This window comes from Bombina bombina, chromosome 3 (genome assembly GCF_027579735.1).
Source record: "Bombina bombina isolate aBomBom1 chromosome 3, aBomBom1.pri, whole genome shotgun sequence".
Classification (NCBI taxonomy): Eukaryota; Metazoa; Chordata; class Amphibia; order Anura; family Bombinatoridae; genus Bombina; species Bombina bombina.
Window position 1 is genome coordinate 671,459,876 of NC_069501.1, and position 25,794 is coordinate 671,485,669.

A 25,794-nucleotide genomic window follows, 5' to 3' on the forward strand; every position below is an offset into this window, starting at 1 on the left:
ATGTAATTAATGACAAACCCAATATTGTGTATAAGAAAAATAGGAACCTTAAGAATATTCTAGCTCCATCTAAATTACCTGTATTAGAAAGTAATAAACATAGTGGCCTGGGCACATTAGACAAATGGGTCAAAGGGAAACCTGGGACCTTTAAATGTGGTCGGAAAAAATGTTGCATGTGCCCCTTAATTTGGAATAGGAACTCCATTGAGGATACGAGTCATTCAAAAGTATTTCCAATTACTTCACGTGGTACCTGTCAATCCACATATGTAGTTTACAGCATAACGTGCAAATGTGGATGTGTCTATGTAGGGAGAACAAAAAGGAAGGTGAAACGTAGATGCTATGAGCATATTCATAACATAGAATTAGGCTTGAAGACACATAGTGTGTCCGATCACTTTCGGGTGTTTCATAATAAAGACCCTAGTGGCCTCAAAATCAGCATCTTAGAAACAGTATCTGTGTCAACTAACCCCCATCAGAGATTAACAGAACTAAGAAAAAAAGAAACAAAGTGGATTCAATCTTTAGACTGCTTGGCCCCAAAAGGGTTAAATATAGATCTAGATCTCCAAGCATTCATGATTTAATAAGTTAATAATCCCTATAAGTGTAGAAAAACACATGGAAGTAGTATTGTTTCAATTTTTTAGATTAAATAATCAGTATGAACTTATTAGTATTTTTTCATAAAAATGATATTTATTTTTATATAGGTTTAAAATGCAAATTAATGTTTTTAAGACGTTTTTTAATACTTTTGATACTAATTAAGACTTTTTTTAGCTAAGGATATTCACATATCACTTACATTTTAAGATTGGTGTTGGTACATCATTATTATCAGTGTTAGAAGGCACTAGATAGGAGAAGGCAAGTTCAATGTCCTTTTATAAAAATGATAATACCCCTTTAAGACAATAAAAATATCTCTTTAAGAACTGTCAGCCATGTGCATCGTAGATAGAAGTCTTATGATCGGTAAATGCTAGCGGGATATTATGACTAGTTTGAGTTTTTGAGTTTTAGGTTTGTGTGTTTCTATATATATAACTGTTTAATTATAATCGTTCATTTTGTACAAGATTCAAGAGTTATATATATTCGATATAATGGTTGTTAAGAATGAGAACGCAAATTAGACTGGAGACCGACGGGTCCGGTCTGACTCACCGCTTTTGTGTGATTTGAATCGAAAGTAGGTGTGTCGGATCGGCGCTCGCGATTGGTCTACAGTCCATCCAATAGGAACACAGTAGGAGTTTTTTAAGAAGAGGATCCCCGCGAACAAGGACATCAAACCCTGTGTCTTGAGAAAGTCCCGATCAATGAGGACGAAACGCGTAGACCACATTAAGGGACAGTGTTGAAAGACATTATAGCCGATTGTTTTTACAAGTACTTTTTAATCGTCTACCATCGAAGCATTGAGCTTTATACCTACGGACTTCCCGGAGACGCCATATCCTTTTCCGGCGTGGAAGGTGTATGTAGAGGAGAGTGGTCCAGTGGATTATTATACCCAAAGGCTCAATTATTACTAACTTCTTGTAAGTGCAATGTGTTTTTAGCGCTCAAATAAGTAATAAAACTTTTACCTTGAGTCGCGGTTGCGCTCTGTTCTTTTCTTGTGTACACTCGTCTACACCAACACATTCAGTCCTACTTCTCTTCTTCGCTTTCTCATTTAGGTTTATCATGGATGTTTAGGATATCATCCCTTAAAAATGTCCATATTGTCTAAAATCCATTAAATACTTCAAGCGGCCCCTTTGCCTCTTCCTAGAACTTTTCTCCTCTCAATACTGTTATTACTAAATCAGTTTAACTGGAGCCATAAAAAAATTTTAAAAAAATGTATTTTATACAGACCTAAAGAAAAAGGAGGGCTGGGGACCCCAAATATATTAATTTAATATTATGTCATCCACCTATCTCGAATTTCGGTAGCGATCTTGGAATATCAAAAAATATAGGTGACCAATGCTGGCTAAACAAAAAAGATAGAAAAACTAAAATAAAAACCTCTAATCCTATTATCGCCTGGACTTTATCAGTATGGAATATTTTGCTTAGTAAATTCCCCTCTGTATCTTCAATCCCATCTCCCCTTCATTTTTACAGGGCTGCAAAATCTTTGTATTCCTACATTTGAAAACATTTCAGTTTAATTTGTATTTGCTGCAAACTGAGACTTTATATCAGTGTAGGTGCTGCTAACCTTAATTTCCTTTGCGAGATTATGTATCCCAAAGGGCTTCATTCCTTTCCATGGGAGGCATCTCTCATCTCTTTGGGCCCTCCAGAGTCTGCCTATTTTTAGAGAAATAAAGGGACATGATACCCAAATGTTGAATTGAATAACTTGAAAGTGATGCAGCATATATGTCAAAAGCTGACTAGAAAATATCACCTGGACATCTCTTTGTAAAAAAAAAAAAAGGAATATATTTTATCTCAAAATATCCTAAGTAGCAACATTCCATTGTAAATGGACTTTAAGGGGCCGAATTATCAAGCTCCGAATGGAGCTTGATGCCCCTGTTTACGTGCGAGCCTGCAGGCACGCCGGAAACAGAAGTTATGAAGCAGCGGTCTAAAGACCGCTGCTCCATAACTTGTCCACCTGCTCTGAGGCCGCGGACAGAAATAAACCGAATTGAATATGATCAGGTTGATTGCCACCCCCTGCTAGATCTGCAGGGGGCGGCATTGCACCAGCAGTTCACAAGAACTTCTGGTGCAATGATAAATGCCAACAGTGTATGCTGTCGGCATTTATTGATGTGCAGCGGACATGATATGCTACATCGTATCATGTCTGCTCACACTATAATAATTCTACCCCAAGTATCCAATCAGGATGCAGGCCCCATGAATTGCAAAGGTGTGTGCATCTGGCATGTGCAGCACAGTTACTTTATTTCCCATTCTCAGTTTAAGGAAACTTACTAGGAAATCTTGTTAGAGTTCAGTGAAATCTTACGCGATCACAGTAAAGCACCGATGATGTTTATTGCAGTCTCTTCCTGCTGACAGACTCCCGCACTGCAGCTACATTGATTACTGAGTGACATACCTGACCAACTGTACTGTACTGATGCAAAACAAAAGCTAATTTGTATGAAGTAATTAAAAAAAATAAAAGTTATAACCTTCAAACTACCATTAGATCAAGTCAAAAGCTATCAGCATGCTAAGTTTTATGAAAATACATGTTAGCTGTAGAATTGGCCACAAATCCCAATTTATAAATCAAGGGGACATCACTTTTTTCTACATTAAATAACTTTAAAAAGGTTTGACCAATTCAATTGTAAGCTAAATTCACTATAACTAGTAATAACTACAAAAACTGGCAAAGTTCAGAACAATTACTGTACATTTTTTGTTTCAAAATTTTGCAACAGAAACTCTGTTCAAACTTAAACTATAGCTGTCTGAAATAGGGCTAGATTAAAAGTGGAGAGCAAATTAACGCTCCCACTCGCGTGTTAACTCCACTAGACGGAGGCTTTATGCGTGCGTTGGGTTGCGCTCGTATTACAAGTTTAAATGAAAAAGTTTGCACGTGAGTGTAAACCTGACACACACAGAAAAATCATTGCGACCATGTTAACATTTTCTCCCGTAGAAGTCAATGGAATAAAAAAAATAAAAAACTAACATCCATGCTCGCTAACCTGATCGTGTATATTCAAGAGCGCTAAACCCAACATTAATTATTAATATTTCACATTACAATGTTCTTCAAATAGCAGAATATGTTCAATTTATTTTTAAATACATATTTCTATAAATATATCTGTATATACCTATACCTATATATCTATTCCTATAGATATATAGGTATAAATATGTATTTTACGTGAACAGAATCAGATCAATATAGAAATATATATTTAATAATAAAAAGTACAATATGTGTACAATGTGTTTTGTGATTTAGATCTTAACGAGGTCGGGATTAGCGCACATGAAAACTCAGTACTCTTAAGGTGTGTGATTGAAATATTACATATAAAATATTATAAATAATATTATAAATATTATAAATAATCCCTAAAATATGTAAAATACTTATCTATGCTTATATATCTATAGGAATATATATACAGATATATATATATATATATATATATATATATATATATATATATATATACACATGGTGCTACTGATGCACTGGTCTGTTAGTGTAAGTGTGACAGTTAGGATGAGTGTAACTTGAATATGCAGGAATAGATGTACAGGAAACCAAAAGTATTTTAAAAAGTTTTAATAAAGCAAGAGAAACAAAAACTAAGGTTTAAAACAACTGCAGAGTCCAGGAACAGGCCAAAGGTCAGAACCATGAGATCAGGGCAGCAACTAGGTACCAAGAGGGAAAGCAGGAATAATGTCCAACAGGTATAGGTGTACAGGCTGGTACAGAATACCTGATAGATGCAGTAGTAACAACAGGATTAAGGTAATATGCAACTGGTACAGTAAGCACAGAATCAGCAGCAGGATACAGGATACTCAGCAGGCACAGAATGCCCAGCGGGTACTTTGGTGAGGCTGTCACGGAATATCAGGTGGGTGAATTGGGTACAGCAGGATTCAGGTAAGCTGCCACTGGTACAGCAGGATACAGGAGACTCAGCAGGCAGTCACGGGATACCAGGTAAGTGCACCAAGTACAGCTGGGTACAGGTAAGCTTCCACTGGCACAGCAGGATACAGGAGGCTCAGCAGGCTGTCACGGGATACCAGGTGAGTGCAGCAGGTACAGCAGGATTCAAGTAAGCTGCCACTGGTACAGCAGGATACAGGAGACTCAGCAGGCAGTCACGGGATACCAGGTAAGTGCACCAAGTACAGCTGGGTACAGGTAAGCTTCCACTGGCACAGCAGGATACAGGAGACTCAGCAGGCAGTCACAGGATACCAGGTAAGTGCACCAAGTACAGCTGGGTACAGGTAAGCTTCCACTGGTACAGCAGGATACAGGAGGCTCAGCAGGCAGTCACGGGTTACCAGGTAAGTGCACCAAGTACAGCTGGGTACAGGTAAGCTTCCACTGTCACAGCAGGATACAGGAGACTCAGCAGGCAGTCACGGGATACCAGGTGAGTGCACCAAGTACAGCTGGGTACAGGTAAGCTTCCACTGGCACAGCAGGATACAGGAGACTCAGTAGGCTGTCACAGGATACCAGGTAAGTGCACCAAGTACAGCTGGGTACAGGTAAGCTTCCACTGGCACAGCAGGATACAGGAGGCTCAGTAGGCTGTCACGGGATACCAGGTAAGTGCACCAAGTACAGCTGGGTACAGGTAGAGCACAGTTCTTAAGAATAAGAAAGAATTGTTCAAACATATTAGATTACGAAGAACAGGCACAAATCCTGAGCAAAAAATTTGGGGAAAAAGGCTATGAAGATAAGCTAATAGAGGTAAATTATGAACAAGTTAAACACATAGATAGAGCAACACTACTTACATATAAAGACAAAACTAATCTTGAAATACAACCAATAGATGAAATATCAGTTCCATTTATCACAAATTTTAATGGAGAACACAAAAAGATAGAAAAAATAATCAAGAAACACTGGCATCATGTGAGAGAAGATCCAATCATAGGGGATAAAATCTCCCTAAATCCAAAATTTATATACAGGAAATCTAGAAACCTAAAAACACTACTAGCGCCAAGTGAATTTAAGACAAAACCCCCCCTAAAAGAACAGGATCTTTTAGGGAACACACTAAAAGGTTTCTACCCCTGTCACTGCTGCAGATCATGTAACTACAGCAATAAAATAAAACAGTACTCTTCCACACAAACGGGTGAAGTATTTCCCATTACGGATACAATACGATGCACTGATAAAGGGATCATCTATTTAATACAGTGTAGCTGTAAAAAACAGTACCTAGGTGAGACCTCAAGAACATTAAGGGAAAGAATAAGGGAACACCTGTGCATAATAGAAAAGGGAAAGATGGACACACATCTGTATAGTCACTTTAGGAATGTCCACAACAATAAACTTAAAGATTTCTCTTTTTGGGGAATAATGAAAGTTAAACGTGACTGGAGAGGGGGAAATTACGAGACTAAACTACTCAAAAGAGAGGCTGAGCTAATATACAATATGAAAACTTTACACCCCCTGGGTTTAAACTCAGAACTGGATCTAAGCCCATTTATGTATGATTAAAGAAATTTGGAAATTTTTTGAAGGTTTTTTTTTTAAAAAAAAAAAAAAAAAAAAAAAAAAAAAAATTAAAAATTTTTAAGAATTTTTAAAAAAATTTAAATTTTTTTTTAAAAATATTATCCTTTTCAACCTTTGTTTTTTAATTTTAATAATTTCATCTTTTTAGAGTAAAATATACTGAGTCTAACTATATCTCTTACACTAATATTAATCTATGATAATTATCCAAATGTCTATAATTTATATATATATATGGAGAATGTTGTATAACCTATGCAGTATATGTCTGTAAAATCACTACTGATGAGATCCAAAGGATACCACCTTAAATATCCCTAAGAAATTGAACTATAATCTATTGCATAGAACGAAAAATTACCACCTTAAATATCACCTGGTAATTGATTCACACACCCACAGGACTTTTGACCAATGAGACACCTATGAGGTGTATATTAAGGAGCCCTAGAAGACAGGTGAACACTTCTTGAAAAAGCCCCAGGAAGGGGAGAAACGCGTTGAAGTTGTTTACTACCATCCACCTTGAGACATTCACATCACCCTCTATTTCTATCTAAAAGAGGAGTGGTGCTACTTTCCATTAAGAAGAGTTCACCCTCAGCTGTAAGCCTGGAAGGAGGAACTTCCAACACACCAATTCTGAATATACCGACTTAGCTTTCACTGAAAGCAGAGAGTGCACGGACACCGGTAAAAACAGCTGATACGGCTACACGTTACCTGACAGCTGACACAACATCACGTGACCGGCCGTGCAGAAACAGAAGACGCCAGCAAAGCCTAAGCTGGCTATTGGATACACTGCTCTTGTGATTTTGAAGAGGCGGTTATCGGACACAGACCGACTACTGAATAGAGACAGAAAAGATCGATCCACTCTACTACAGACAGCTGCCTTCTCTCTTCTTAACAAAGCTTAAGGTACCACTCTCAAATGTGTGTAAGTTTGATCCAATACTCGATGAGCAAGATCAACTACATTTGAGAGCATAAAGTGAATAGACTAAGCTCCAATAGACATACTGGTGATATACAATACCATCGTTGCTTACTGAGCCTATATATATACTTGCTCTCACGGGACAATTTACTCTGATCATTTTTATTCTGATCATTGTTTATATTTAACCCTTTTAGACTATTTTCTTTTGCACGTTTATCCCTATTATTTTAATACTGGACGTCCAGATTCTATATTTGAATGTTTTATTATTAAGTGTTTTATTATTCAGTGTTTTATTATCGAGTGCTATATTTACATCACTGAGGCCATCTCTTATCCACGTGTGTATTTAGGAATAGGGAATCGTTCTGCTTGACATTGTACCTCTCTATTGTAATCTGCTTGTTTGAGCTAGTCTTTAGAGTTAGGTTTTACTGCCCTGCATACCCCTTCCCTTTAAATTTTATATTGTAATTGTGCTTGATATTTTAGACATTGTTCTTTATCAATTGTATTTATTTATTTACTAATATTAAATTCTTGATATCTTTTCTTGAGTGCTGTATCATTTTAAGCAATCTCTTAGAAGCCCCTTAATATATCTTTATTATCTCTTGCTCATATATATATATATATATATATATATATATTTTGTATTATTTATTCGTATTTTCATATAAATATAGATCTATCCTAGCTGTAAGCGCCAATACTTCCACTTTTCTGTAGCCACACACCCAAGGGATTTCTTGAGAGGGTCCCTACTTGTATTTGGCTTTAGGTTATAACTAGCGCTGATTCTTCCCCTACTCCAATACTAGGTGAGTGCACCAAGTACAGCTGGTTACAGGTAAGCTTCCACTGGCACAGCAGGATACAGGAGACTCAGCAGGCAGTCACGGGATACCAGGTAAGTGCACCAAGTACAGCTGGGTACAGGTAAGCTTCCACTGGCACAGCAGGATACAGGAGACTCAGTAGGATGTCACGGGATACCAGGTAAGTGCACCAAGTACAGCTGGATACAGGTAAGCTTCCACTGGCACAACAGGATACAGGAGGCTCAGTAGGCTGTCACAGGATACCAGGTGAGTGCAGCAGGTACAGATGGGTTCAGGTAAGCTTCCACTGGCACAGCAGGATACAGGAGGCTCAGTAGGCTGTCACGGGATACCAGGTGAGTGCAGTAGGTGAAGCAGGATACCCAGCGGGTACTATTAGTGAGACAGTCACGGGATACCAGGTGAGTGCAGCAGGTACAGCTGGGTACAGGTAAGCTTCCACTGGTACAGCGGGATACAGGAGGCTCAGTAGGCTGTCACGGGATACTAGGTGAGTGCAGTCGGTTAAGCAGGATACCCAGCGGGTACTATTGGTGACACAGTCACAGGAAACCAGGCAAGTGCAGCAGGTACAGCAGGATACAAAGAAATTGCCACTTGTACAGAAGGATACAGGAGACTCAGCAGGCTGTCACAGGATACCAGGTGAGTACAGCAGGTACAGGGGGATTCAGGTAAGCTGTCACTGGTACAGCAGGATACAGGAGGCTCAGGAGGCTGTCATGGGATACTAGGTGAGTGCAGTAGGTTAAGCAAGGATACCCAGCGGGTATTATTGGTGAGACAGTCACGGGATACCAGGTGAGTGCACCAAGTACAGCTGGGTACAGGTAGGCTGCCACTGGCACAGCAGGATACAGGAGGCTCAGTAGGCTGTCATGGTATACTAGGTGAGTGCAGTAGGTTAAGAAAGGATACCCAGCGTGTACTATTGGTGAGACAGTCACGGGATACCAGGTGAGGGCAGCAGGTACAGCGGGATACAGTTAAGCTGCCACTGGTACAGCAGGATACAGGAGACTAAGCAGGATGTCATGGGATACTAGGATAAGTGAGAAAAGGAACAGGAGGGCCGGTAAGCACGAGGTAAGCTCCTCAATAACTCACCCCAGAGTGATGGGCTGAGTAAGTTTATAAAAGAATTCCCACACCTGTGGCCACATAGGTAGGAGTTCTTGTAATTAGTTGCTGCCCCTTTAAATTAGAGCAGCATGTGGCACCATGCGCCTAGGGAGAGCAGAAGACAGGCCTCAGCTTTCCTGTGGAGGCAGGAGCCTGTTGTGGGATTAGGTAAGTTTCTGACAGTTAGTGGCTGTTAAGAAGTGGAATACTAGGACTGAATAAAATTTATTCTTGAAAAGGGAGAAATAAAAGTCTGTCCATTGACACAATGGGCCGATTTATCATCTGTCTGGCAGACATGATCTGCTGTAGCGATCATGTCCGCCAGATATCGATAAATGCCGACAGCATACGCTGTCGGCATTAATCATTGCACAAAAAGTTCTGGTGAACTGCTTGTGCAATGCCACCCCTGTAGATTTTCAGGCAATCGGTCGCTAGCAGGGGATTTCAATCAACCCGATCGTATAAGATCGGGTGGATTGCTGTCCACCGCCTCAGAGCAGGCGGACGAGTTAAGGAGCAGCGGTCTTAAGACTGCTGCTTCTTAACTCCTGTTTCTGGCGAGCCAGAAGGCTCGTGCAAAAACAGGAGTACACGGCTCCATTTGTGCCTTGATAAATCAGCCCCCATGTCTACAGACCAAGATTTGAGCCACAAAGCTCTTGTGAGAACCACCAAAGTCACAATCTTTGCTTTAATGTAAATAATTTAAAAAATTGTCACAAATGAAGGAATTAGCAACCTTGATCATTTTAAGACAATCCTGAATTTTCTCTAATTAGAGGTTTCTAAAGAGAAACCATCTCTGATAAGGTGTCACACCACAAAGTGATAGCACCCACTACTTAGGCCACACTGATTGCTGGCCTGAATAAAAAAATCCTGTTTGATTAAAACTTTCCAATGAAAAGCCTCTAGCTTTTTATCCATGGAGTCATTAAAAGAGATTATATTCTCTAAGGGGATAGTAGTACTTTTAGCAAGCGTAGAAATAGCTCCATTCACTTTTGGAATAGATTCCCAAAATTCCAAATTTTTGTGAGGAATTGGAAATATCTTCTTGAACTCTCCAAAGTTTTATCAGGCTTATATAACAAATCTAGTTTAACCAATCTTTTCTTCTGTAGGAACAGATTTTTGTAACTCCCAGAGTAAGGAAAACTTCTTGCAGCAAAGTGTGCAGATAATCTATCTTAAATATGCACTGTTCCAGCTCCAACGAAGAATCCTGACTATCTAACAGTATCTCTATGAAGTATCTGAATCTTACACATCAGAATCCTTAAACAATGTTTGCTCTGGGGAAGCAAAGATGCCAGAACTTCACAAATAGAGGAGTACAAATATTCCTTAAAATCAGAAGTATCTAGGTAACTTCATTGGGATCTACCCTATACTGTAATGGTCTCTCAGTCAGCACATCTATAACACAAAGAGTTTCCAATGGCAAGAACTGACCTCCACACAAAGAATGTAAAGAGATAATACCCAGGACGGACTCTAAGTTATAAAGTGACCTAAACCCATCAGAGAGAAAAACCTATGTGTGTATTGTCCTCAGGCTAGGTGTAAAATTAACAATATACATACCAATAGCCTGTGGGCTATGTGAATACTCATCTTCGCCTACCTGTTAGAACTGGCCCCACCTTTCTTACACAGCTTCAGTAAACCTGTGTCCAGCACAATAGCCCATCCTGGCTAGAACTGAAGCAGGAGTACATTGAGAGATCAACAGATGGAGGCTGAAGCATAATTCCCAGCAACAACTGAGGCAGGTCAGTGACAAACTCCCAAGGGAGAATTACTATCACTGCAAGTTTACTCAAGTACATTCCATTTTCCTATTCCCAGCTCTCTGAAGGGGATAATGGGTCTAACATGGGTCTGAGAACCCCTGAAGAGAACTTCAATTTTCACCTTCTCTGATGGAGGCAGATAAGACTGAGGTGTACTGGGAAGTGGGAAGGATTAAAGGCCCCTTGTATTTTTTGCCTCCTGCAAATGGACTGGAGTTTAATTCCACATGTGATGGCTCATGGGCTTTCCCCACCTTATGAAAGAAAAAGGGATTAACCCAAAAGAGATGGTAAATAAAATATCTTACCTCTTCCTCTATTCCAAGAGTTTGATGGACAGTTCTATGTAAAGCTTATTGGGAAGCTCAAGACCTGTTTAAAACATATTACAAAAAAAATACAAAGTTAGTTTAGCAAAATAAAAAAACACACATCTTAATTCTTTTTAAAATAAAATAAAAAACAATAAAAAACACACAAAAATAAAACAGTTTAGCCCAAAAGAGATGGTAAATAAAATAGCTTACTTCTTTCTCCATTCCGACGGTTTGAACAGTCCTATTGAAAACTTCTTGGGAAGCACGAGACCTGTTTAAAAAAAAACACACAGTTGGTTTACAAAAATATAAAACATAACTAAAAGTTTTTATCAAAAAACACAAATTTATATATAGCTTAACCAAAAAGAGATGGTGAAACAAATAGGTTACCTCTTCCTCCATTCCAAGGGTTTGACGAACAGTTCTATCTTAAACTTCTTGGGAACCTTGAGACCTGTTTAAAAATATAAAAAAAACATACAAAGTTAGTTTAGCTAAATATAAAACATTTATAAATATTTTTATAAAAAACACAAATGAAAGACAGTTTAACCCAAAAGAGATGATAAATAAAAAAGCTTACCTCTTCCTACATTCCAAGGGTTTGAACAGTTCTATTTAAAACTTCTTGGGAAGCTCAAGTAAAGAGACCTGTTTAAAGATATTAAAACAAACAAAGATATATACAGTAGGTCTCAAGCTAATGGAAGAATATAACTTTAAGGGTACATGTAAAAATAGTTACATTTAAAAATGAAATGCACATTTCAATTTTGACCTTTCTATCCCTTAAAGGTTCAGCCAAAACAAGATTTTTTTTTAGCTTAATTATTATTATTATTATACTTTATTTATTAAGCGCCAACATATTCCGCAGCGCTGTCCATGGATACAAATTATTTAAATAAAACAATACAAGACTTGTAAGATACAGGACAAAATTTACAAACACATACAGGAGGGATTGAGGGCCCTATTCCCGTGGGAATTTACAATCTAGAAGGGTAGGAGGTTGAGAAACAGGAGGTGAGGACTGCAAGATTGAGAAGGATGTCAATACAGAGTTAGATGAGGGAAATGTTAGGTAGGTGAAATTAAGTTATTATTGAGTTAGGTGGTAGGCTTCCCTGAACAGAAAAGTCTTCAGGGAGAATTTAAAGGAAGAAAGATTAGGGCAAAGTCTGACAGCATGAGGGAGAGTGTTCCAGAGGGTAGGTGCTGCACGACAGAGGTCCTGCAGTCTAGCATGAGAGGAGGTGATAGTTGCGGATGCAAGGAGCAGGTCATTGTTGGATCTTAGTGGACTGGCTGGAGTATACTTGTGTATTAGAGAGGATAGGTAGAGGGGAGCAGCGTTGGTGAGAGTTTTGTATGTAAGGGTGAGAATTTTGAATTTAATTCTGCTGTGAATGGGGAGCCAATGAAGTGACCCACAGAGAGGTGCAGCAGATACAGATCGATGGGAAAGGTGGATCAGACTGGCAGAGGCATTTAGGATGGATTGAAGGGGGGAGAGGTGGGAAAGAGGAAGGCCAGCAAGTAGGTTATTGCAGTAGTCAAGTCGGGAGATAACAAGGGAGTGGATTATTTGCTTTGTGGTGTCAGCGCTCAGAAAAGGGCGAATTTTGGAAATATTGCGTAGATGATTGCGGCAGGATGTAGAAAGCGATTGGATATGGGGGATGAAGGATAGGTTTGAGTCAAGTGTGACTCCGAGGCAGCAGACTTGGGGCGATGGGGAAATGGTGATGCCGTCAACAGGGATAGAGAAGTCAGAAGTCGGTGTAGAGCTTGAGGGGGGGGATAAGAAGGAGCTCAGTCTTGGACATGTTAATCTTTAGGTGGTGAGAGGCCATCCAGGAAGAAATACCAGATAAGCAGTTGCTGACATGAGAGAGGACAGAGGGAGAGAGAGCAGGGGTGGAGAGGTAGATCTGGGTGTCGTCAGCATAGAGGTGATATTTGAAGCCATAACTGTTGATAAGTTTACCCAGCGAAGAAGTATAGATGGAGAAGAGTAGAGGACCCAGAACAGATCCTTGAGGTACTCCAACAGACAGAGGCATAGGAGAGGAGGAGTCGCCGGCAAATGACACAGAAAAAGACCTGTGAGAAAGATAGGAGTGAATCCAGGAAAGAGCAGTGTCACAGAGGCCAAAAGAGCTAAGGGTCTGTAGGAGGAAGGGGTGGTCAACTGTGTCAAAGGCAGCTGAGAGGTCAAGTAAGATGAGTATAGAGTAGTGGCCAATATTTTTAGCAGAGAGAAGATCGTTTGTGACCTTAGTAAGGGCAGTCTCAGTTGAGTGTTTTGGGCGGAATCCGGATTACAGTGGGTCAAGCAAGGAGTTGGCGGACAGGAAGTGGGTTAGGCGATTGTAAACTAGTTTTTCAAGGAGTTTTGATGTTAGTGGAAGCAGTGATTTTAATTTAAAAGTAATAACAAAAAAATATATAAAATAAATGTTAAATCAAATAAGGAGGTATAATATTCAACAAAAACCGAATACAACAAAAAAAAACCACAGCTAAATACAATATAAATTACAAACTTAAAGGAAGGAAACACATCAAACTTTCATCTATCTAATTTTATTGATATAAATTCTATAAGATAACCTACTGATTTCTATAGAACCCAAAGACAGACCAAACAGTGTGACAACCCCCTTTCCTCTCTCACCTCCACCAGTTCTTTACCATTCCAGTTCCCCTCAGAGGATGAGGGGGGCTGCCACTCTGCTTGGCTTCCATTTGGGTACTGTAGAGGTTTAGACAACTCACCTAAATGCTTTTATTAAAAAAAAAAAACACAAAAGGTTTTAACCTAAAATAGGTGGTAAATAAAATAATTTACCTCCTTCCTCCATTACGAGGGTTTGCTGAACAGTTCTATTTAAGACTTCTTGGGAACCTTGAGTAAAGAAACCTGTTTAAAGAATATTATAGTTATTTTACAAAAATATAGAACATTATAAAAAGAGGGTGAAGAATATTGCAACATGATTAGTGTCCTCTCAGATTCACTACAAATTTATACCAATGTCAATAATTTTGTATTAAAAAAGACATCAGATTTGTATAATTTTGATTCCAAAAGAGGAGCTTAATAAAAATAAAACAATAATCTCCTCATGTTTGATAAAATTAAGCTATTTTTTTAACAACTCTTTAACAAGTTGCTGACATGAGAGAGGACAGAGGGAGAGAGAGCAGACACTATTTTAAATTTAGAATAATATTTGGTGGAAATATTTAAAAATGCTAATAAAAAGACAATCAGACATGTACAGGCTACATTACAAATTAAAGGGCCAGTCAACATTCATATTAATGTCACATAATTCTGCACTATGTGCAGAATTCTGTAACATTAACTTAGCGGCACATGCAAAAGAAAAAGAGAGATTTACCCCCCAACCACCAAAACCATACTCACCTTACCTTCTTCGCCAGCCTCTACTGCTCTTCAGGTTTCTTCAACAGTACGTCACGGGTGTGCGGTCTAATCACAGTGCACCAGGTCATGTCATTGAACTACATGTAGTGCGCTCCTGTGCTGGGTAAATCAGCCGACAGCTTTACCCAGCGTGATAGTGTGCTACATGCAGTTCAACAAGATGACCGATTGCGCTGTGATTAGAAATCTCGTTGTTGAAGAAACCAGAAGAGCAAAAGAGGCTGGGAGAAAGGTGAGGTAAGTATGAGTTTAAGGAGTTAAATATTTAAAATCCTTTCCACTATCTACATAATTATGTAGCATTAATTTGTACATTGACTAGCCCTTTAATATAGAGGACACACATTAAAACATTAGTAATTCCACTGCTATATTTTAATTAAGATTACCTGCTCTTTCTAAAAAACAAAAAGGTGCATCAACCAGTGTAAAAATCACTTCCTCTCTCCCTCCTACAACACCACACCACTAATCAGATACTCCATAGAGGAAGAGGGGATGTGTCACTCTGATTGGTGACCTTTTTGGTCCTTCCAAAATAAAAACAAAGCTGTTATTCTAATATTAAAACAATTCATACAAAACTCTAGTTGAAAAACGTATTAAACTAAATCCCCTTCCCTATCTCAGCTCCACAAACTCTCTACCATTCCAGTTCCCTACAGAGAATATCACTTCGCTTCACTTCCATTCATGTCCTCTAGAGATGTTAGCAGCTCTCCAAAAGCAAATACTTTTATCAAAAACACAAATCTAAAAAGTTCTTAATGCAAAAGAGGTGGTAATTAAAACAGCTTACCTCTTCCTCCATTCCAGTGGTTTGATGAACAGTTCTATTAAAAACTTCTTGGGAAACTCAAGTTAAGAGACCTGTTTATATAAAAAATAAAACATACAAACTTAGTATACAAACATATACAAGCTAAAAAAAGAGGTTAAGGAAACTTTCTCCATGATTAGTACGTTTTCAGGATCATTACAGATTTACACCAATATAAAAATATTTAAAAAAATACTTATACAATTTGTATAAATTTGATTTTAAAAGAAGAGCTTTAAAAATAAAAAAAATAATGGTTACCTGATAAATTAATTTCTTTCATGGTGGAGTCCATGAGAAATCACATGTGGGATTATGCTCCAGTCCACTAGGAGGAGGCAAAAAATACTCAACATACCAAGAGCTTTTAATCCCATACATTTCACTGATTACCTCAGTAATCAGTGAACAGAAAATCAGAAAAGATAAAGGTAGGGTAAATTAAGTGCAAACTGGAACTGCTGCTGAGTATAAAAATGGTGGGTCTTGTGGACTCTCATCACCATGAAAGAAATGAAATTATCAGGTAAGTATAAATTTTGTTTTCTTTCATAAGGTGTAGAGAGTCCACAAGACATCGCATCTGTGATTTAATACTCAAGTTGTGGAGTCCACGAGATAACAGTGAAAGCGCGGAACATAAACTTAAGACATTAAAACTAATGACAGATACTGTTGCCTGGAGAACTTTCCTGCTAAAAACATAAGAGACAAAAAACATCTAAATGATAAAATAGAGTAAAAAAATGTAAGAACCAAATAGATGTCTTGCAGATTTGTTCCACAGATACTTAATTCCTAAAAGCCCTAGAAGTAGAATCAGATCTCCCTACCAGCCTTACTAATCATTTGCTTTAGCCAAGAAGAAAGTGTATTAGATATTAGATATTATCTTCCACACAGAAGTTGAATATCCAAACCATGCATACGTGTAAGGATGTTGTTTATAACACCCATAGGGCCAGAAAGGTTCCAAGGAGGAGATACTGGATAAAACATCTGTCTAATGGTAAACGGTGTCTATGTCATGCCTGCTTGTTTTATGCCCTTGTCTCTTTAAGGATGATACTGGGCTTCCCTGTCAGTCAGCTTGCTTTGGGCATCAACCTCTTTTGCTGGAACCTGTGTGATTAATTCTCTCCCACCTGATCTCTGATTCAGTCTCTATTTAGGAAATTCTTATGCCTAGGCTCAATGCACCAGCTTAGTTGCAGTTTCCAGCGTATATTTTCCCTGTATATTTCAAGTGATTTCGGTCCTGCCTGTGTCCTAGTGTCACATGTACCTATTTGTTAGTTTATTCTGCTGTATTTATCCTGGATTGCTGCCTTGAAGAAGAGTGTCAATGGCTAAATCAGAAAAACATCAAAAACTGCTGTAGAAGAACATGCGTACAGTCCGGAATTGAATAAAATCTGCCCCTGAAAAGGAGGAGACAACATCTGCCTTTACAAACCATATCCGACGACCAAGATTTTATTCACCAGGCTCTTCTAGTTAAACGGCCATGCTGCATTTTGGCATTGATGAAGATTATTTCCACAACAGCATCACAAAAGTAAGTATTGGCAACTTTAATTATCTACGGATGATCCTGAATCTTGTCCAGTGAAATATGAGACCATCCCTGATAAATATTCACACTATAAAGTTATAGCGTCTGCTACTCAAACACCACAAACTGCTGGTCTGAAGACAAAAAAATAGCCTGCAAAAAAAGCTTTTCTATAATAAGTTACTAATTCCCTATCCATTGTCAGAGCAAATGTGATCACTGACTCAAGAGTTGATACCTGTTTGTGAGCAAAAGCTCCTCTGTGACATCACAGGCTCCATGGTAACTCACCACCTCTAACCACAGACAATGAGGTGAACTGCCACTCTAGAGGTTTCCAATATGGAACACATCTTATAAATACGTCCTTGAATGAAGTGTTATATTCTAATAGAATAGTAGTTTGCTTAGCTAAAGTGATTCTGTCCCTTTAAAAAGGGATATGAAAGGAAAAATTAAACTTGCATGTATCAGATATGTCATTTAAATACTATTGAGAAATTTGTTTTGTTTTCTTGGTATCCTCTGTTGAAAAGCATACCTAGGTAGGCACTGCAGCAATGCGCTTCTGGGTGCTGCTAACAGATGATTGGTGCTTCTCCCCTCTAAACTAAAGACCAATACTCAGAACAATTGAAAATTAACATTTCATTGCTTATCTCTTCTACCTCCTACTGGGAGTGTAATTTCTTCAATTTTACACAGGTTTTCTTTAACCTATACTTAAGTATAGAAACTTTCAGAATAGATAGCACAGGAAAAGTCAGATATTTAAAATGCCAAAATAAAATAAAAGGAGCCGTTTGTAATCATTTTAATACACTCCAGTAGTTCAAATGGATCATTGGAAAAAAATTAATGTGGAGAAAAAAATGGGGTAAAGTTTTCCTTTCAAGTGGTCGGGGGGATGCAGGTGAATTTACTAACCTGAGTATAAATAAATCAATCTTTTTTTGAACAATGGTATCTTATTTTGGTTATTTTTGGTTATATTTTCCCTTTACAGCAGGGCAAATGCTGCTGGAAGGCAAAAAAGATTAGGGCACCCTTGCAGCTGGTTGCAGGGTCACACTGCACCAGGGCACAGAAAATAGCTTTTTAGCAGTTAGGGTTTTGTGAAATGGTAATCTATATTCTCTAAACACACTATAGCAAGGTGGTACGTTTCTAAACTATCTTAAAGGAGCATAAAAGCAAAAGGGTAGAATATAAAGGCACAGTTTAGTATATGATGCTGTCACGTGACCATTGGCGTCTGCAATATGATGAGAAAGCATTTTGTTTAAATAAATATATATGAAAAAAGATAGAAAGTCTGACACTCTTTCAGGGACACAGCTAGACTAAAAGAAAAATGGAAGCGTTACAGTGTTTAGCTAAATAGTGATAGTCCCAGGGTCACATTAAGGTATCTTCCTCCCTGGGTCCCTAACTTACAACCACATAAGACATGCTTTTAATCAAACACACTAAGGTACATACATGAAATAATATTTGTTTACCAAAATAGTAGTAATGTTTTGCCAGCTGTATGTGAAAGTAATAGTTTAGATCACATACATGAAATGTCATAACTGTTCATGCCCCTGTAGCCCCATTTGTGCAAAATATACATTTAAAGGAGACATTGAGGTCTTCAGACTCGCCAGAAACACAAGTTATGGAGCAACGGTCTAAAGACCGCTGCTCCATAACCCTGTCCGCCTGCTCTGATGAAGCGGACAGGAATCGCCACAATTTAACCCAATCAAGTACGATCGGGTTGATTGACACCTCCCTGCTGGCGGCCCATTGGCCGCGAGTCTGCAGGGGGCGGCGTTGCACCAGCAGCTCTTGTGAGCTGCTGGTGCAAAACTGAATACTGAGAGCGCATTACTCTCCGCATTCATCGATGTCTGTCGGACCTGTGCGAAAACAGGAGTACACGGCTCCATTTGTGCCGTGATAAATCAGCCCCCATGTCTACAGACCAAGATTTGAGCCACAAAGCTCTTGTGAGAACCAAATCTTTGCTTTAATGTAAATTATTTCAAAAATTGTCACAAATGAAGGAATTAGCAACCTTGATCATTTTAAGACAATCCTGAATTTTCTCTAATTAGAGGTTTCTAAAGAGAAACCATCTCTGATAAGGCGTCACACCACAAAGTGATAGCACCCACTACTTAGGCCACACTGATTGCTGGCCTGAATAAAAAATCCTGTTTGATTAAAACTTTCCAATGAAAAGCCTCTAGCTTTTTATCCATGGAGTCATTAAAAGAGATTATATTCTCTAAGGGGATAGTAGTACTTTTAGCAAGCGTAGAAATAGCTCCATTCACTTTTGAAATAGATTGCCAAAATTCCACATTTTTGTGAGGAATTGGAAATATCTTCTTGAACTCTCCAAAGTTTTATCAGGCTTAAATAACAAATCTAGTTTAACCAATCTTTTCTTCTGTAGGAACAGATTTTTGGAACTCCCAGAGTAAGGAAAACTTCTTGCAGCAAAGTGTGCAGATAATCTATCTTAAATATGCACTGTTCCAGCTCCAACGAAGAATCCTGACTATCTAACAGTATCTCACCTTATGAAGTATCTGAATCTTACACATCAGAATCCTTAAACAATGTTTGCTTTGGGGAAGCAAAGATGCCAGAACTTCACAAATAGAGGAGTGCAAATATTCCTTAAAATCAGAAGTATCTAGGTAACTTCATTGGGATCTACCCTATACTGTAATGGTCTCTCAGTCAGCACATCTATAACACAAAGAGTTTCCAATGGCAAGAACTGACCTCCACACAAAGAATGTAAAGAGATAATACCCAGGACGGACTCTAAGTTATAAAGTGACCTAAACCCATCAGAGAGAAAAACCTATGTGTGTATTGTCCTCAGGCTAGGTGTAAAATTAACAATATACATACCAATAGCCTGTGGGCTATGTAAATACTCATCTTCGCCTACCTGTTAGAACTGGCCCCACCTTTCTTACACAGCTGCAGTAAACCTGTGTCCAGCACAATAGCCCACCCTGGCTAGATCTGAAGCAGGAGTACATTGAGAGGTCAACAGGAGGAGGCTGAAGCATAATTCCCAGCAACAACTGAGGCAGGTCAGTGACAAACTCCCAAGGGAGAATTACTATGACTGTAAGTTTACTCAAGTACATTCCATTTTCCTATTCCCAGCTCTCTGAAGGGGATAATGGGTCTAACATGGGTCTGAGAACCCCTGAAGAGAACTTCAATTTTCACCTTCTCTGATGGAGGCAGATAAGACTGAGGTGTACTGGGAAGTGGGAAGGATTAAAGGCCCGTGGTATTTTTTGCCTCCTCCAAATGGACTGGAGTTTAATTCCACATGTGATGGCTCATGGGCTTTCCCCACCTTATGAAAGAAAAAGGGATTAGCCCAAAAGAGATGGTAAATAAAATATCTTACCTCTTCCTCCATTCCAAGGGTTTGATGGACAGTTCTATGTAAAGCTTATTGGGAAGCTCAAGACCTGTTTAAAACATATTACAAAAAAAAATACAAAGTTAGTTAAGCAAAATAAAAAAACACACATCTTAATTCTTTTTAAAATAAAATAAAAAACAATAAAAGACACACAATAATAAAACAGTTTAGCCCAAAAGAGATGGTAAATAAAATAGCTTACCTCTTTCTCCATTCCGACAGTTTGAACAGTCCTATTGAAAACTTCTTGGGAAGCACGAGACCTGTTTTAAAAAAAAAACACACAGTTGGTTTACAAAAATATAAAACATAACTAAATGTTTGTATAAAAAAAACACAAATTTATATATGGCTTAACCAAAAAGAGATGGTGAAACAAATAGGTTACCTCTTACTCCATTCCAAGGGTTTGACAAACAGTTCTATCTTAAACTTCTTGGGAACCTTGAGACCTGTTTAAAAATATAAAAAAAAAAACATACAAAGTTAGTTTAGCTAAATATAAAACATATATAAATATTTTTTTATAAAAAACACAAATGTAAAGACAGTTTAACCCAAAAGAGATGATAAATAAAAAAGCTTACCTCTTCCTCCATTCCAAGGGTTTGAAGAACAGTTCTATTTAAAACTTCTTGGGAAGCTCAAGTAAAGAGACCTGTTTAAAAATATTAAAACAAAGATATATAGGTCTCAAGCTAATGGAAGAATATAACTTTAAGGGTACATGTAAAAATAGTTACATTTAAAAATGAAATGCACTGGGAGGCGGAGCTAGCCTGTACCAAGATGGACGCAGGCTCTTAGAGCTCCGAAGTGAGGTCGGTCCTTCTAACAGCTAAAGGACATGGAAAAGAGACCTATGGCCTGGGATCTATAACACACAGTGACCGGACACCAATTGACAACTGGTCAACCCGCTGGAGAGGCAGAACGGAGCTCTGGACTTCAGCCGACACGGAGCTGAATGGCCGACCACGTGGCTGCTAGTGATACCGCCGCACAACTCCGGCCTGTTTTGTGTCTCCTTGCACCAGCCCAGCTGTACAATAAAGGTCTACCCGACACTTGGAAGCCCCACAGCAATTAAGCTGAACCGGAGGCAGGCGGATTAAGAGGTGGACATAACTGCTCAACAACCGCAATATCCTAATTATGCTCCAAAGGAGATAAATCATCCGTTTAGTAGGGGATACTATATACACGACTTGCTACGCTCCTCCACTGCGACATCAGACAATATTTAATTTACATTGAGCACCATCTTTATCGTTGTAACGAGAAACAGAACCTAAATTATTCAACCCTTAATCTTAGGACAGCTGCATCTCTAACTGTTAAAAAAGTGTCCTGAGCCACTTGAAGTTTGCAGTTCACCTGTTTTGAAAGGCTGCATTTTACTATACTCAGCATTCTCTTTCTACTCACATATCCCCTCATGGCATCAAAAAAGGGCCCAGAACTGAAAAATCTGGTAAAGGGCTTACTCCAGCACCATCAAAAGTTCACTCCTTCTTCAAAACTATGGAGGTCTCTGCACCGCATTCCCCCCCTCTCTCTCACACGAGATTGTAAACACTTTAAATACCACTGAAAGCCAAACAGAGGGGGATACCACTCTCACAAAAGCAGACAGTATGTCACTCCCCTCAAAGGAAGATTTTACTAGTTTTATCTTGCAAGTAAACTCTATGATAAAATCAAGTCTTTCTGAAGTTAAAAAATAAATAACTGAGATTGGCAACAGAATTATGCATCTTGAAGAGGATGTGGAACACACTGATAGAATCTTAGATCAGCAGATCTGTCATACCACTCAAAACTCTAATCTCATTTAACAACTACATGACCAGGTTGAGGCGTACCAGAATCCATTAAATCTGCGGACTTGTTGCCCTTTCTGCAAAAGTTGTTTAATGAGCTAATGAGAGGGGACAATCACAGTGGGACCCCTGCCGAATTCCAACTGGATAGATTCCACCGAGCCCTCCGGCCACCACCTAAAGACACAGCACCGCCACGAGACATCATCCTCAAATTACACGTTTTAAAGAAAAAGAAAGTATCTTATCTGCGGCCAGGAAACAAGCCCCTATAACATTTGAGGGCCATGCCCTTCAATTTTTCGCAGACCTCAGCCAAATGACACTAACCAAAAGAAGATAAATTTGGCCACTTAAAATGCACCTAAGGGAACTGAAGATCCCCTATCGCTGGGGATTTCCCTTTTGTTTGAAAGTAATATAGGACAATGCCACAATAACTTACAGATCCCAGGAAGATTTGGACACTTTTTGCACCCAGCTGGGAATCAAACCTCCAGATCTACCTACAATCAGGGATCCTAGCCCTGACCCACTGGAACAGAGACCCCCACGCCAAGAATGGAGCAGAGTCTCTCGCCATAAAAGAAACAAGATGACAAACAAAAATTCGTCCTCTGTCCAGGACCGAGCCACTTGAAACTACAACCTGGTTCAATTTCTTTGCAAAATCGGTAGCCCCTGCCGCCCTGGCACTCTTCCTATGCTACCATAGTCCAGGGACCCCCCCTGGTGCTACACTTCTATAGTCCTCCATGAACGCTGAGGTACCCTATGTTCTATTCAAATCAGGACAATACTGAATTACAAAGCTTCCAACAATCTGTCCCTTCTATCATGGACCGAGGTCCAGAGTACATTCTGATTGTCGCCAAGATGGTCTACATTGTATGCAGCCAAAACTTTCTAGAACTTTTGGCTCATAATTGAATAGTACGCTAGATATGTATGTCTAATCAAAACTTTTCCTGTTTGTATGCATATCAGTTAACCGACCTGCTACCAAGAGCTGTAGCAATCACTTTTTTCCTCCTCTAGGAAATTTTCCTAAGTGAAACTTATGAGTATCATTTTCGTTAAATTGTTATCTCTTTTTTGTTTTACCTTGTTTATTGTTGTATTGTTTACATGTGTGTTTCTTCATTCCAGAATGGTCATTGCTTTCTATTCCTCTCCACCCTCCCCATCCCCAACCCTATATCCCTGGTGGTCAGCCCGGGTTTTCAGTGGTAACGAGATCTCCACAAGTCAGGTAAGCCATAACTTCTATTCGCTGTTAACTAACGTTACTGTAGCACATAACTCTTCCCTCCAGACCCACAACAATGTTTCAACCACATATATCAATCCATGGCAACCGGAGTGTTAACTATAGTCACACAGAATGCTAAGGGACTGAACTCCCCGACCAAGCGTTCTGTCGCACTAGCATGGTTTAAACAATCAAAGGCAGATATCGTTTTTGTGCAGGAGACCCACTTCCCCAAAGACTCACCCTCCACACTAGCAAATAAAGACTACCCAACGGGATACTTTGCCCATAATATTAGAAAAGTAGGGGGAGTGGGGATCCTGATCAGCAGAAATGTCCCTTTCCAGCTAAACAAAGTTGAGGCAGACCCCAGAGGTAGATGGCTTATGGTTACAGGACTTTTTCACAATAGACCACTCACTCTGGCTAATATTTACGCTCCTAACACCAAACACACCAAATTGTTTAAGAACTTAAAGCGACACCTCCTTCTTAACCAGACTGGACCGCTGATCTTAGCGGGCGACTGTAACATAGCACTTGACCCAACACTGGACTGTTCATCGGGCCGAAGTAGCGTTTCTCCCAAAACACTGTCAGATACGACATCCCTAATTCATCAATTAGCATTGATTGACGCATGGCGAATGAGACACCCCTCTCAGCACACCTTCACCTTTTACTCTAATCCCCATAGAAATCACTCCCGAATTGACTATATCTTTACAGACCAACTCCTTTATGACTCGGTCATGGAGGTTGACATTATCCCAACAACTTGGTCTGACCACGCCATGGTCTCCTTAAGCTTAAAATGGTTAAACACCCCGTTATCCCCATACATATGGAGATTGGATGAGTCATTACTTAAAGACAATGCCTTGACTAAGAGGCTGGCGGAGACTATGGCAGAGTACTTCAGATTCAACAACATAGATAATATCTCCCCCCATACTCTCTGGGAAGCCCATAAAACTGTGTTGAGGGGTGAGTTCATTAAATATAAAGCGGGGAAAAGGAAGCAGTATAGAGTCCGACATGACAGTATTCTTCGGTCCATTTACACTCTAGAGAGGCGACACCAGGAGGCTCCCCATGATGTAGCACTATCTAGTCAGCTTCAACACTACAGAAACGAACTCAACCAATTGTTATAAGCAGAAGCACAAACCAGAGCCCTATACCTTAGGAAATTATACTTAGCCAGATTTAATAAAATAGGCCCGTTGCTAGCTAGAGCCCTTAAAGAGCATAAACTCAACTCTTATATCCATAAAATACTAGATAACTCTGGGGATCCTGTGGTAGGTAGCCTCTCAATAGCAGACGAATTCAAAAAGTATTACAGTACACTATACAACTTACCTACCCTGCGCACAGCAGGCATCCCATTAGCTACAGGAAAATATATTGCAGAGGCCTCACTCCCTACTATACCTAAAGAAACCTCCGAAACCTTAGACAACCCTATCTCACCTCAAGAAGTGGCGGAGGCTATAAAATCTCTTCCTTCCCATAAAAGCCCTGGCCCTGATGGCTTCAGCAATATGTATTACAAGCAGTTTAAGAATTTATTAATCCCACATCTCACGTCTCTATTTCAATCTATAGATGACGGTATGAAATGGTCTAGGAGCTCCCTTGAAGCACATATTTCTGTCATAGCTAAACCAGATAAAGACCCCACACTAGTAAGCAACTATAGGCCAATCTCCCTATTAAATTCAGATCTGAAAATTTATGCTAAGATCCTTGCCGCCCGAGTCAATAGAATACTCCCCCAAATCATACATGTCGACCAATCGGGCTTCATACCAAAAAGAGAAGCCCGAGACAATACTATCAGAGTTCTGCACTTGATCGGACAGTCCAGCCGGTCGAACATACCATCTATCCTAATCTCTACAGATGCTGAAAAAGCGTTTGACCGACTGGACTGGAACTTTCTGAAGCAGTGTCTGGAGGCCTTCGGCTTCGGCTCTGTCATGATTCAAAGGATATTTAGCTTATATTCTCGCCCCACGGCAAGGGTTCGCACGAATGGGACTTTGTCTGATAGTTTTAACATACAAAATGGCTCTGCTATTCGCCATCTCAATTGAAGTACTTGCGTCACACATCAGAAATAATCCCAACATATCTGGCATAAAATTAGGTCCAAATACATATAAA

At 39.3% G+C, this 25,794-nt stretch overlaps 2 long non-coding RNA genes across 2 annotated transcripts in view; both read right to left on the reverse strand.

The window, feature by feature from the left end:
- The window catches only part of LOC128651863 (uncharacterized), a 31,165-nt gene extending 19,446 nt beyond the window's left edge, over positions 1-11,719 (reverse strand). The window contains exons 1-4 of the long non-coding RNA XR_008401201.1: positions 11,658-11,719; positions 11,475-11,535; positions 11,256-11,319; positions 2,228-2,319 (exon numbers count right to left, since the gene is read on the reverse strand). This is a non-coding gene — a long non-coding RNA (uncharacterized LOC128651863). The remainder of the gene's footprint in view (positions 1-2,227; positions 2,320-11,255; positions 11,320-11,474; positions 11,536-11,657) is intronic.
- Positions 11,720-14,120: 2,401 nt separating this feature from the next.
- LOC128651864 (uncharacterized) lies at positions 14,121-20,780 on the reverse strand. Its single transcript, XR_008401202.1, has 4 exons — positions 20,750-20,780; positions 20,530-20,593; positions 15,524-15,594; positions 14,121-14,193 (listed from the first exon to the last, which is right to left on the reverse strand). It is a non-coding gene; the product is annotated as an uncharacterized LOC128651864 (long non-coding RNA).
- Between the last annotated feature and the right edge of the window lie 5,014 nt (positions 20,781-25,794).